This window comes from Mesocricetus auratus, unplaced genomic scaffold (genome assembly GCF_017639785.1).
Source record: "Mesocricetus auratus isolate SY011 unplaced genomic scaffold, BCM_Maur_2.0 Super-Scaffold_100007, whole genome shotgun sequence".
Classification (NCBI taxonomy): domain Eukaryota; kingdom Metazoa; phylum Chordata; class Mammalia; order Rodentia; family Cricetidae; genus Mesocricetus; species Mesocricetus auratus.
The window spans coordinates 74098444-74112209 of NW_024429191.1; the positions used below are offsets into that span (position 1 = coordinate 74098444).

The window sequence follows — 13766 nt, forward strand, 5'->3', positions numbered from 1 at the left end:
CTTTGAAAAGACTCAGGGCTGAACATAGTGGCCCACACCTTTATTCCAGCATTTGGGAGGCAGGTGGATCTTTGTGAGTTCAAGACCAGCCAAGTCTATACCATGAGTCCAAAGGCAGGCAGAGCTAATGGTGAGACCCTGTCTTGAAAAACAACAACAAAGCAGAAAGAAAAGAAGATAGGCACCCCGACAGCAGTGGCTGCCTGTTCTGTCTGGACTCCTGGAGGAAGCCAGCCTTTCTTCCCTAGGGCCAGGGGACTGAGGCAGTAGGGAAAGTTGTGCTGGGAATGTTGATCTTGGACTGGTCAGAGGCCAGACTAATTGCCTGCTGAAGCTGAGGTTAGACAGCCTATGCAGTGCTAAAAACCCTACTGGAACTCCTAGAAAGGGAAGGCTTTCCAGAAACCACCTCCTAGGTGACATCCTGAACTAGAACAAGTATCATTGGCAATAAAGTGTCCCTTTGTGTCCTTCTCTGACTTACCCAGCCAGTTCCATCAGGGCCTTAACTCTGCCTGGGATTGAGGCCATGAACTGAGGTTGGGGAATATCAAACTTTGCTAAAAGGAGAGGGATTTGCAGATAACAGTTTTTCCTCTGGTGCTGGGAACAGACTTTAGAGTCCTGCGTATGCTAGGAAAGCACTCTGCCAGAGTTGTAGCCCAGCCTGGTCTAAATACTTTTATTATCTTGTTTGTAGGAGTGATAAACAGGCAACCTCTGACATTCCTAGGGGACCTCCTGGCTTCTCCTTGTGTCTTCCTATGTTGTGGTTTATTTCAATTTCATCAAAAAGAATGTTGCCCTTCTCCATTGGCTTAGGAAAATTGTTTTTGCCCCCCTATCCCACCTGGACGAGTCATGCACCTAGATTCCTCCAGAAGAAAAGCCAGACCGCCTCAGAACCTTGAGAGTCAACAAACTTCTCCAGCTCTCGCCCACCAGGACTATGTTCAAACAAATGAGGGGTGTGGAAACCACCTATTTTATTGAACCTTCTCCCTACACACACTGATGTGACCCACCCCTTCCTGGCTGTTCTTCATTGTCTGGACATTTCAAACAAAGGGACTCGGAGGAGCTGGTAAGACTCTGACCCATTCTTGGTTGACTTCCCCTTGGCTGCCAAACCAGACAGCTCTCTGGTCTGTGGCAAGAAACCAATGGCTAACTAGCTAATAGTATTCAAACCCCTGCCTGAAAATGAAAAGAAAAAATAAGCAATTTTCTGCTTGGGACAGCTTAAACTGAATACTCATGACTGTGACAACCTGACCTAAATGTTTTTAATCAGAGCAGAAGAAATATATGCCCATTTGCTCCCAACTTTACTAATTAAAGAAAGCTAATTGGTGATTTCAGGACTTCCGACTGAGGGTCAGAGCCTCTAGTCATCTTTTCACCCCTCCTTGCCCCACCCTTCCCCCAAAGGACTGTCCCCACCGTGGAGTTGGCCTCTTTCTGGCAGACAATGGGAGGGGGTGCTCCAGACCCTCTGGCTCCGCCTTTGCGCCAGAACTTTGGCCCTGAAAAGGGCAAGCAGTGATTGGCTAAAAGTTCTTGCCCAGCAGGGTTGTTCCCTTTCCCAAGTCCCTGGACTTGTTTCTGGGAGCCTCTCACTGGCTGCCAGGTCAGCATTGCTGAATTGGTGGAGTGTGGCTCCCGCTGGAGGCCCAGAATTCAGCCTAGTGCCGGGCCCGTGGGCGGAGCTCAGTAAATGTTCCTCCGAAGTGGAATAAAAGCCCCCACCAGGCAAAAGTCTTCCCTTCGTTGGAGGGTTTCCTGGGCAGGTGTGAGACCCAGTTCTTTCTCAAGCGTTTCTCGCATGCTGTGTTTCTCTTCAGCCTCTGCCCCCCTATTTTTTTTCTATTCACTTTTTATAGCAGGACCCTCCTCACCTCAGCAAAGTCAAAGGGCTCCCCTAGACGCTCTTATGCCACCGCTCTCCAGACTCCCCCACTCCACCCCACCACACCCCACCCCACACCATGAGATCCAGATACTTCAGACTACAGGGAGTTTGAACCTGAAATGAGCCAGATAATTGCCCCAATTCGCTGTTCCTTGTTGAAGAGGTAGTTTACGGGCTGTGAGGTTCAAAGGGCCTCACTTTTATGGACACTGCTCTAAGTCAAAAGAATACATTACACACACACAGGCGGAGGCTTATGTCCTCCAACCTAGACTGGTTCTCTAAGAACAAAGGAGACTTCCTATTCCTCCTCCTCCTCCTCCTCCTCCTCCTCCTCCCTCTTCCTCCTCTCTCTTTCTTTTCCTTGCTAATAGTATTTGCTAAATGTTCCCTGTGTAGCAGGTATCATGCTAAATCCCAGACACACAGTACATTAATTATTATCTAAGGCATCCAGCTTTTTTGAAGATGCATAAAGGAAGTTTTTTTTTTTCACTCAGTGTGTGTGAGAGAGAGACAGAGACATAGAGAGATAGAGATCAGAGACACAGGGGGGGGGGAGAGAGAGAGAGAGAGAGAGAATGTATCCTGGAAAATCCTAATGTTCCAGGATATAACAGGATGGAAATAAAACTGAGATCTTCAAGTTTTGAAATATACAATGTTTTACTAGAAGGCAGATAGTTTCCCCTGCCCTGAAATGAACAAAGAAGTGGGACAATTAACTGGCTAATTCTAAGACCCAAATGCTTTCCCTTGAAATGGGCAGATAATGAGGCTCGCAGTATGTTCGCAGTTGAATTCGCCTGATGTCGCTCCATTTCCCCCCCCTAACTTTTGCAAATCCATTGGGCAATCACAGTGAGACGCACAGACGCCAGACGCTGCACGTGGACGCGCTCGCACTCACGCACTCACACACAGGAATGCTGACACACACAGACCCGACTTTATTCTGCCTCCAGAGTCTTTTATGACTCAGCCTTGGGAATGAAAATAGGGTTTAGAGAGAAATAATGTGCCCGAGGCCGGGTGGGGCGCAGCTGTTCCAGATGTGCGCACGGTAATTAGACGTCCATGAGAGCTGGTGCCCGGCTGGGAAACGTGCATCCCCTGGGACTGGAGACCTCGGAAGGCACTGGGCCACAGTCTGTCCCATAGTTGGTCCTTGCTGCCCTGTTCAAGGACTCCCTCACTCCTCTCTTCCCTTCCCTCTCTGCTGGGATTCTTTGAGTGTCTGCCTTAGGAATAACTTTGGCAGATGGTTCCAGAAAAATGGTCACTCTGTCAGCCGGGAAGGGGAACAGAAGGTTTGATTTTTCCTGCCTCACACTTCTCAGGTCTGTGTAGGATCTGAGCTCAGTCTCACAGGGCCAGAGTTCTGCATAAAGCTTTCTTTGCCCCACCTAGAGCATTTGTGGTTCTGATGCTCTCTGTCTTTGGGGTGTGTGAAACATTCACGCATCTGACACCTTCTTTTGGTTTCACAAGGTTTTCAAACTCCACTTCCCTGTCCAATAGGTCTTTTTCTTTTGGGCTTTTGATCCAGTATCACTCAGTCAAGAAGGTTATAAATCGGCCATTTCCTGTGGGGGGCAGGGGTTTGACTTAGCTCTGACTAAGTCAAAGTTTTGTTTGTTGGTTTTGTTTTTCTAGACAGGGTTTTTCCGTGTAGCCTTGGCTGTCCTGGCACTTGCTCTGTAGACCAGGCTGGCCTCGAACTCACAGTGATCCTCCTGTCTCTGCCTCCCGTTGCTGGGATTAAAGGCATGCACCACTGCACCTTGACTCGGGACTCTTAGCTGAGTTTCCCCTATCTTCACTTCCAATGTTCTTATAGATTGAGCCAATTCTGAAGCCCAGGAAACCCCAAATTTGCAACAAAGACAACTTCTAAAGGTTGTCATTCAGGAAATGAACGGAATTATGTTAAAAGAAAGTCACTACGTTTGTTGGCATGACTGATGGTTATTTGGAATAGAACATTCGCTTTAGAGTAGAGGGAACGTTCTCCAGCCCTGCTCAATTATTCTTAATTTTTGCTCCCATCTTGGGCTTACTACTTAATTTCTCCAGACTTCGGGGGCAACGTAAAGATGCTGGCGCTGCGCTGTAGCGGGCTGCAGGAGAGATCAAAGGAGATTCCGCAGTGGAAGACTCCCCACCGTTGCAGATCTGAGTAGGGGTGGGGGCTGGGGAACTGGTGGAGCCTTTCTTAGCTGTCCAATCCTTTCCCAGCTAGCACTCTTTAATCTTGTTTCTTTTGCTTGGCAGAGGGCGCCAAAGACGACGCGCTGGCGGCCAGCTCTAAGCCAAGAGGCCCGTGGCGTCCGCAGGAACCTGTCCCTTCAGACCCTGCACTGGACGCGGAGCTTCGAAGAGGATCTGGCTGCGAGCTGATTCAACGCCAGGGCGCCGCCTAGAGGTCGGTCGAGTGCTCGGTCTCGCTCACTAACCGACCACACAGTTGCTTGTCCAAGCCACACTGCCAGATTGCAAAAACAAAACAAAACAAAATTCCAGCTTGGATCAGAGACTTGGCTTCTGGCATCCTTGATGTGTCAGAAACTGCCCCTTCTCTACTCTATAATGAACTTTAGGAAGAGAAAGGGACCAGGAATTTCAAAGAAATATCTATCCTTGTGACTCTAAGTGAAAGAGTTTCAACATGTCAGTTCCTTTTAAGGAACTTAGATTCTGTGTCTATATCTGCACTGCTTCTTCTCATTACTCAGATTGCTCAGACTTGGCTCCGTCTTCTGTTCATGCTAGGACTATGCTTTTAACTTCTGGAAGAAAAAAAAGGACTGTGGAAATTTACTCTTGCCTCTTATAGCTTGGCTATAGGATTTTTAAATAGTTTGGAGATGGATGTGTTTTGGGGAAAAATGGAAAATACCTGAGGGGTAATACGAAGAACTGTCCAAATAGCATTTACTTAGTTGCCTCCACTAGTGTCCAGCAACAGTCAGAGGGGTACTTGAAAGACACCAAGTAGCCCTGCCCAGGGGAGTCTGTGCTGAGGTAAAGGTGACCTTTTAAGAAAATAGCTTGGCATCTGGGAGACGGATTTGAGGTGGTGTCCTTTGGGTCCATGTAGATTTCTTTTTGAAACTGAGCTCAATGGCCTGAGTTCTGGAGCTGAGAGTAGGAGAAGCTGCCCAGCCTCTGAAAACACAGCATGCTTGTGTATGCATGCAGTCTTGCTGTGCCAAAGCTGTAGCCTCTTCCAGTTCCCAAAGAACTGCTTTCCTCAGTCATAGAGACCAGACCAGCAGTGGGCTGGGAGCCAGCACACTAATCTTTGGTTATGGTTGTCCCTGACCAGGCAGCTCTGCTGAAGATAGAAAAAATAATAGTTCCAAGTATCTCGAGAGTCACTGGCCTCTCTGTCCTCCTTCCTCCCTCCTCTGTGTCTTCCCGGAGGGAAATGCTAATAGAAGGTTCCACAGGCAGGGCAGCGGACCTGCACAGTATTTTCAGTAGAAATAGAGTATAGTGGGAACCGAAACAAGGGATCGCACATGATGCATGGAGCTGCAGGGATCTCCTCATGTCATTTTCGGAAAATATTTATATTTGATAAATATAAGGTCCTACATAGGGCACACCACACCACCATACTGCTGCTCACCCCTGGCCAATCTCGGGCAGAATGGGGCAGCCAATTCAGCTGCTCAGAGTTTTTTGTTTGTTTGTTTGTTTTTAATGATGGGAAACAATTTGATGTTTTCTGAGCCCATCTTAAAATTTTCATTAAAAAAATCTCCAGCAGAGCTTTGGCAATGCTTCCTGGAGGGAGGAAATGAGTTGGCTGGGTTGGGGCTGCACCTGTGTGTCTGTGGGGCTGGATACCCTCCTGGGCCTGCAGCTGAGCATTAGCCCAGTACCTGAGCAGAGCCTGAGGTAATCGCAGCCTTTCAAGTGCATTTTAGACCTGAAGCATTGGTGTTTGTTGATGAATAATTGGGATGCATGGAATCCTTTTGCTGCCCCCCTAAATTACCTAACCATGTACTCCAGGTAGACAAAGAGGGTAAGAAGCCACTACCTGACTCCTGGGTCTCTGGAGCCCCTGGAGAGAGGTTTTTTGTTTGTTTGCTTGTTTTTTCCCCCTTTCTATTTAGTTTTGCTGCAGTGCCCTGGTAGCAAATCCGGATTCCACGAAATTTTGAAAAAAAAAAAAACTGTACACAGCAGAAAGAGCTCTGGCAAGTTGAGGTCCACTTAGCGGTTATTTTGAATTGGTTTTGAAGCTTTTAAAAGCACAGAAGCAAGTGGCGAAACTCGGGACGGGGGGGGGGGGAGAGGGAGGCGGGAGGGGGGGAGAGACTAGACACCACTGTGAGTGGTCACTTTTACCCTCTACTCAAGGAGGCCCCGCGGGTTTCTCCTCTAGAGCCCATCACTGCTCAGCCCCTATCAGGCCTTGAAAGTTTTCAAAGTCTTATCCCCTGTGCTAGCAAGTACCTGACAATAAACAGGCGGGGCAGGGCAAAGGTCTGGAAGCCCCAGAGCAAAACAAAAACCCTAAAACCCGCATCAAACAGACAGACAGCACAGGGAGTGAGTAACACCGGACTGGGCTTGTGGCGAGGAGTTCAGGAAGCCCAGCTCTGCCTAGGCAGGTTGCTAGGAGCCGCATCCAGAGCGCTTGGCTGTGCTCTGGGCTCTAGAGGCCCAGGTTAGGCGTTAGTTTCCAGTTCTGGCTACGGGATAGAGAGTAGGGCACCGGGACACCACTTCTCTCCACTCGGACAGAGTCTGTGCAAACTCCTTCGGCTCGTAAATTGTTTCCTTTCCCTTTTATCCGCCCCTGGCTGTGTTTCTCTTTAGGACAAGAGGGGATATAAACTGTTTGAAGTTCATCAGCAAGGTGAAGTTTTATTGTATATCCGGTCCCCAAGATTTACGCTCCGGAGGGGAAACCGATAGCCAGGCACACTCCCTCCTTACCTCGGACTTCCACACCCGACACAAAGCCACGCGGGCACAGGGAGGGAGGGAGCCGGGTCCGACTGGCTCTCTAGCGTGCTCGGTGCAGCTGCCTCACCGGCTCAGGTAAGTGTCCGAGAGGCCTCTGTTGGTTGCTGGATGTGCGGCCTGAGCACCTGTGAGGATGTGCGCATGTGGGATGGAGGAGAGTAGGAACTGGACAAGGAGGAAGCTAACTCGTCCTCTGCCTGCACAAGCTAGGTTCTCGATATCCCCCTTCTTTGGGCTGGTCAGCCTCTGTGAAGTCAGGATCTTAGCATGTTTCAGCAGAGCGACTGTTCAAGCCAGCCTACTGCCCTCTTCCAGCCCTACCGTTTGTGGCCTAGAATTCCGGATTCTTTCTGACTCTGACTTTCTGCCACTTTCTTTCTCAGTTCTACTTGGCTATGCTCTCCTGTCTACTCCCCCATCTCAAGGCTGGGTTTGGTGCACAGTTGGAAGATTTGACCTCTCAGAGCTGCCCTGGAGTCTGGGTAAGCCTGCAGCCCAGGGACTGGCCAGATGGTGAGTGTATGTGAACCTTCCTAGCAGTTTGAAGTCAAGAACCCTTTTCATCTGGGTAGCCCTCCAGCCGCTGTCGGTCTGTGCTGAGAAATCAAGAAGGTATGGCACAGAGGCCCTGGCCAGGCTTAGAGCTGGGCCCATGGCCTTCTTTGGCCAGGATTCTGGAAGGAGAAGTGAAGTTCCTGGAATCCTGGGTCCAGTTCTTCAGATCCTTTGTTTACTAGCAACTGGGCTCTGTTAGGAAAAACCAGAAGACAACAAGTTAGGTAGAGGGAGTAAGTTTGCGGCCATTAGGACTCACAAGAGGGTCTTAGGGACCCGCCCCAGTGAGCCCTTGACTTGGAGCTTGAACTGGGACTGCTGAGTGAATTAGGTAGTTTCGTGTTGTTGGGCCTGGCTTTCTGAACACAACGACATTCAACCGCCTGATTCACGGCAGTTACTGCTTCTCGCTTAGCTCGAGGGCTCTGGCCGGGTGTGACCTTTGCAAAAATAAGAAACAGGTTTGAAGTTCCTCATCTGGGAACAGCCAGAGAAGTTCTTCAAGAAGAAATCTGGGGCATTCTAGGGTATCTCTTTGCAAGAGAGAGAGAGGGAGAAGAGAGAGGTAGGAATGTGAGTATTCTTCTCTCCAAATGCACCTTCAGGGAGGGCAGGGGCTGAGTGAGCTCTTTTCAAAAGTCAGGGATTGAAGTTAAAGCCAGGGTTTCCAGTTGTAGGCATCTGTAGGTTCCTGTCTACAGTCAGAATCCCTGAAAGATTCCTCAGCTGCATGGATTTGGTTTGTAACCTTTGGATGATGGTGGTTTTACCTAAGCAAAAGTTTGAAGCACCTCTAAGGGGCCAATAGGTCCCAATTGATAGAGAAATTATCAGGATCATCTGCATCTCAAGACTGGAGACCATCGGAGTCCCTCCTAGGGCCCTCTAGTGGGACAGGACTTCTAGAGGTGGTATGTGGGGGGGGGGGCTTCCTCTCCCAAACTGCCTGGCCCTTTACCCTCTGCCTGAACTGGTTGTGGGTTCACACAAGTACTGGGGGCCCCTTGGCTCTAACCAGCAGGAGAATCTAAGCTATGAGAGCATTCAGCACTGCCTGGTATAATGGTGGGGCTGAAGCCTCCACAGGGCAAGTCAGTTTTGTCCTCTCTGACCCCAACCCTTCAAGGCTCCTGCTGGCTATGTGCCCAGGAAAGGAGTTCTTAGGCATGCTGCTGGAAGGAGGACTTGCCAATGCATAGGCTAACTTTTGTTCCTAAACTCTCTTTCCCTGCTCGAGGCAGAGGAAATGTGCAGAGGGGCCCAGGAAGGAGGCCCCAACCGGATGGGACTCCGGCGGCGCCAGGCTTATTTAGACCGTGGGGGGGGGGGAACAAGAGGCAGAGAGCACGGGAGACCCACTCCCAGAGCAGAGGACATTCTGGCTTCAAGTCACTGTCCTGATGAGGAAAGGCCCTAAACTCTGTCCTTTATCATTTTCCTCCCCTGTGGGCCGAAAGGGTCTGGAAATGTTCCTGCCTTACCTTACTTCTCTTTGGAATTCTTAGAGACCTGCCCTGGCATTAGGAGCAAGACCATATTCTAACCCTTGGTTCCCCACCCTGGCCACTTCCTCCCAGGAAAGGCGCTGTAAAAAAAGAAAGAAAGAAAAAAGGGGATGTCAGAGAGAAAGGAGAAAATAAAGTCTTTGGAAAGCAGAGACTTTTACAACAGCCAAAGGTTTTATGGAAGCAATTGTGTAATGACTTTCTACCTGCTCAGCCCTTTCCGTTCTGCCTGCTGCCCACCCGTTTGGCCTCCTCAATGCCTCCTCCCAAAGGACTCCACCACCTCCCACTGCCTTGGATAGCCATGGTGGCTGGGATGAAAACTCATCAGGTCCAGTGGGGCCACCGACCTTTGTCATCCTATGAGGGAAGTTTGTCAGAGGTTACTTTCCAATTAAGGTCCCTGCTTGGAGCTGTGGAAGCACCCAGGTTTGAGCCCCAGTGTACGGATTGGTGACCCCTGTTTGAAGGCTATTCTGGATAAAGGGTGTGGGTTCTGGGATCTTGGCTTCCCCTCTAGTGTCTAAGGGAACAAGTATCTTCAAAAGTCACTGTATCCCAGAGTAGGTCGGGCTCTAATCCTGGAGGTCAGAAGAAATGTCTCCACTGCTGGGGGACAGAGATAGGGGACTTGAACAATTTGGTTGTATGCAGCAGTATGTTGGCAAGACCTCCACAGTTATCTGAGGACGGTCACGCTCTGTTTCTCTACTTTACCTTACACTTGCAAGTGATGCTATTTCCACCCCTGTGTCCATCACTGCCATGAAATAAGTATCACACAGAGCATGCTGTCCCTGCCAGTTGGGGCAAGATACGCAGTAAAGGATTTCATGGTTGGATAACAAAAGTCACCAAATTTCATGACCCCTTCTGGGTCAGTTGGAGGTATTGCCTTCACTGTCCAGGAATATGTTCCCGGTAGGACACCATAATTGAATCCAGCTTTAAGTCACACACATCTATTTGAAGATGTAATACGAATTTTGCTTGAATACTAAATTAAGAGACAAGATTTCAAGCAAGACTTCCATATCAGTTAATATTTTATAACCAAAATTTAGGAGCATTAATATCCAGGATTTTGTCTTCTTCACAGGTGTGTTTGGTTTTTGATTTTCCAATGTGCACACCAGCTTTGGGGTCATATTTTTAAAATCAGGAACAGAATCACCATTAATCTACATTATTCGAAGGGGTCATACATATAACCACATAAACACAATTAGATCATAAATGTTTGTGTCCAGGCACATCTAGAATTACAGCTGGGAAGGTACTTACATGTACTGTACAAATATGGAATAGAACATACTTGAACACTAGGCTCCCCTACAGAAACATTGGTTTGAGACAGACATGCAGGAGAAATACCTACTCAAATCCAGCTGCATCAACTTCAGCTTTAGTTTATTATTTAAACACAAATTATTTTCTCATTTACTGTTTTCCTCCCCCCTTGTCCCTTTTCAACCCCTAGATTTTCTCTTGTTACTGACAGAGATACCACACACACACACACACACACACACACACACACACACCAAAAACTGTACCAAACTGTACCAAAGAACAGACACTTACCGGCTGGTTCGGCTGGTTCCAGTCAGCCTCTGTCTTCTGCTCTTCCTTGGCTGCCAGGGCCCCAGCATGATCAGGGCCTTTGCCTTCCTCCTCCCTGCTTTTTACACGCTTCCAGCCAAGACTCCAATGTAAGAAATGACAAGAGACTGCAGAGATCACAGGATTTTCTTTCTTTCTGCTTAGGATTGGGGGCAGGGTGCAGAGTAGTTTTGCCCTCTGGAAAAAGTGACCCCACTGTAGTGTCACTTTTATTCAGTACCTTTAGACTCTGAGTTCCAGGGGTCACAATTCTGGGTGCTCTGCTCTGGCATGGAAGGTACCATTGCCTAGGAAGGAAGGAAGGAAGGAAGGAAGGAAGGAAGGAAGGAAGGAAGGAAGGAAGGAAGATTTAAGGGATCCATGGGTTCACAGAGCATCCCAGCAAGAGGGCACCCACCCTGATGACCATTTTGCCATTTGCCTCTGTTGAAGTTGAACTCCAGTTTGGGGCAGCAAACCCTTCTGGAAAGCTTGCTGGCAAAGGTGAGTGAGCCTCCCTGCTTGCTGCTGCTGCATCTTCACCTGCAGAGAGGTGAGAAGCTACAGACTCCAGAGATGAGGGCAAAAGTTCCTTCTCTGCCCTCTAAAATCACTTCTCTAGAGAAGACAGATCCAAACCTGTCTCCTCCACACTGCTCTTACCCTCCAGAATCTTGAGCAAATACAAAACTGCTTCTGACTCAGAAAGAGGCCAGGGTTTTCCTCTTTACCCAACACTGGGAGCCACCAGGGGTTAAGGACAACTCCTTAGGCAGTTAGAATGCACAAATCTAAATTCAAATGGATTATCTCATTCTTGCAGGGTACAAGCTAGGAGCCCAAAAGTACTTCCTCTGACTTTTCCCCTACTGAAGGGCCCCTTGACTCCTCTCTCCTTGGGAGAGTCTACAGCAAAGCCCAGGAGAGGAATGGGAGCCAAGAGGGCAGCAGGCAGAGTCCAGAGCCTGCACAGCTTGGGTCTTAAAAACAGCCTTGTTCTATGGCTTTTCCATAAATAAAAATGCCCCAGCCCCACAGCTCATGTGTCCTTTTGGGCCCTAATTTATATACTACAGAAAATCATACCCACCTCGACATGCTTCATAACGCTGTTATTTATGACGGGGGATTTTTTTTTTGCCTGAAGACTATATTTATTACAGGTAAAACTGGTAGCAGGCTCCATGTCTACCAAAGCAAGGACAGGTGCTTTGCCCTGAACGGGATTCATTCGCTCCAGGCCCAGCTTCTCGCTGGCAGGTCCAGGAAGCTCCCTTGACTTTCCCAAGCCTCCAACCGCTACTTAGAAGAATTTGCATCGGATTTGTTTCCCCATTTGGATACTATGGAAAAAAACAGGTCTTCACGCTGTTTGGTTCCGGATCTGCTGGGCTGTGTCTCTCTCCAAGAGCGTGGGTGGAATTGAAGGGGCCGGCTGGGCGCCCGCATTGATCTTTAAAAAATCATTTTGAAATCGCTATAATGTGAAGAAATATGGCGCTTCGCCCTCGTATTTCACACGTAATGACACGAGATGGCTTCATTTGGAAAGACAAGCGGGCGGGAGTGTGTGTGTCTGCGGAGATGATCCGCAGCCTTCCACTGGGCAGAGGGGTAGTGGCCAAAAAGGTATCAACTCAAGTTAGAATGGTTCCACTTTTTTTCTGAAAGGAGAGGAAGGTAAGGAGGAGGTCATGGCTCGCGGAGCAGTCTCCCTAATAACGGTCCAGAGTCAGAGAACAGCCAAGAAATCTTTCCCTACACCTAACCCGAGGAAACCAAGCCTGTCTAGGAGCTGGTCCTCCCAGAGCCCCACACCCGGGGGAGAGGGGGGCGTCTGCACCCAAGCAGAAGCTGCAGAGACAGTAGCTGGGAGAGCCGCCAGGAAGCCAGCCATTGGCCTCGGGGGAGTCCCTACGCAGGGCCGCAGAATAGCTGCTAATAAAATGCACTATTTGGAAGCTCCACGAGAGGATTGTAGGGGGGAAGGCTGCCGGTGGGGGAGCGGGCTGATTCTGGGGACTCCGCTGTACTTGGTACTGTCCTATGTCGGCATTTGGACATCTTCCAGAGCTGGACATGAGTACTAAGAATTTAGCTTGCCTCCTTCCCTTTTTGGAAGGAAAGGAAAGTAACCCGGTATCGCTTACTGTGCTGTTTGGGGACCCTGTCCCTACCTCTGGAGAGCTCCTTTAATCATTTCTCACATTAGCCCCCTCATTTGGACAGTTTTACAGTCTCAGAGGATTCTGGATGAAGGACAGAAGAAATGACCGTGGACCCAGCCTTTCATAAAGGCCCAAGAAATTTCAAGGAGTTAAATAAGATGGTTAGTCCCGTGAAACTCTTTCGTAGACTAGTTACAGGGTCAGGCGAGTCCCTTTGGCCAGAGGCAGGCTCTAATTTCAGGCCAGATAGTAATTCTCTGGACACTAGTCCCACTGAATTCCCCTTTCTCCTCTCTTAGCTCCTGAAGGATCAAGAGAAGAGCCTAGTCATGTAAATCTCCCTAAATTGTGCCCTGAATCCCCTCCAACGAGGATAACTGTCCTATAAAACCCCAACTTCTTCCCCATCCTTTTACTCTATCTCCTGTGGGTCGCTGTGCTGCTGTTGTTTAATAAACATCTCTGTCAAGGGGACAGAGGACAGGAAATGAGGGCCTGCGGGGTGGAGGTGGAGGTGTTGGGGGGGGTGACAAGACTACCTCCTCTTTAATTACCCTGTCGGGCCTCTCCCGCTGCTCTGAGGCTGGGGCGCTCTCCTCCCCTCCCTCTCTAACCCGCCTGGGGAGAGGGCTCCGCAGCCGTCGTTTCTCCAGAGGCAAGCCCGCTGCTTGCCTCCGCCTCTCCTCCGCCCCCATCGCCCCATGTTGAGAACCCCCCCTTCCTGCAAAAGCGGGAGGGGCCCCGGGCAGCCCGATAGCTCTGGCTGAGGTTACGTGGCCGCCGGAGCCCTGACGTGATAGCACATTGCATCAGCATAAAACAATCCATCCTGGATATGGAATGCGGTGAGGACGGATGACAGCGCGAGCGCAGCCCCCTCGCCCGATTGATTTATGTCGGAGCTGACGCTTTATCAGGCAGTCCGCAAAACTTTGACCAATCATTTTGCAAGGAGCTTCGAGCCGGGCTGCTCCACTGTACTTTGTTGGCTGAGAAGTTGAGCAGGGGGTGGGGGTGGGAGGGTGGGGGTCTGGGGGG

The 13766-nt window shown here is 49.5% G+C and overlaps 1 long non-coding RNA gene across 1 annotated transcript; it reads left to right on the forward strand.

Annotated features, from left to right (window-relative positions):
- Positions 1 to 7324: 7324 nt before the first annotated feature.
- LOC121141475 lies at positions 7325 to 12085 on the forward strand. Its single transcript, XR_005878408.1, has 2 exons — positions 7325 to 7411; positions 11724 to 12085. It is a non-coding gene; the product is annotated as an uncharacterized LOC121141475 (long non-coding RNA).
- Positions 12086 to 13766: the final 1681 nt, after the last annotated feature.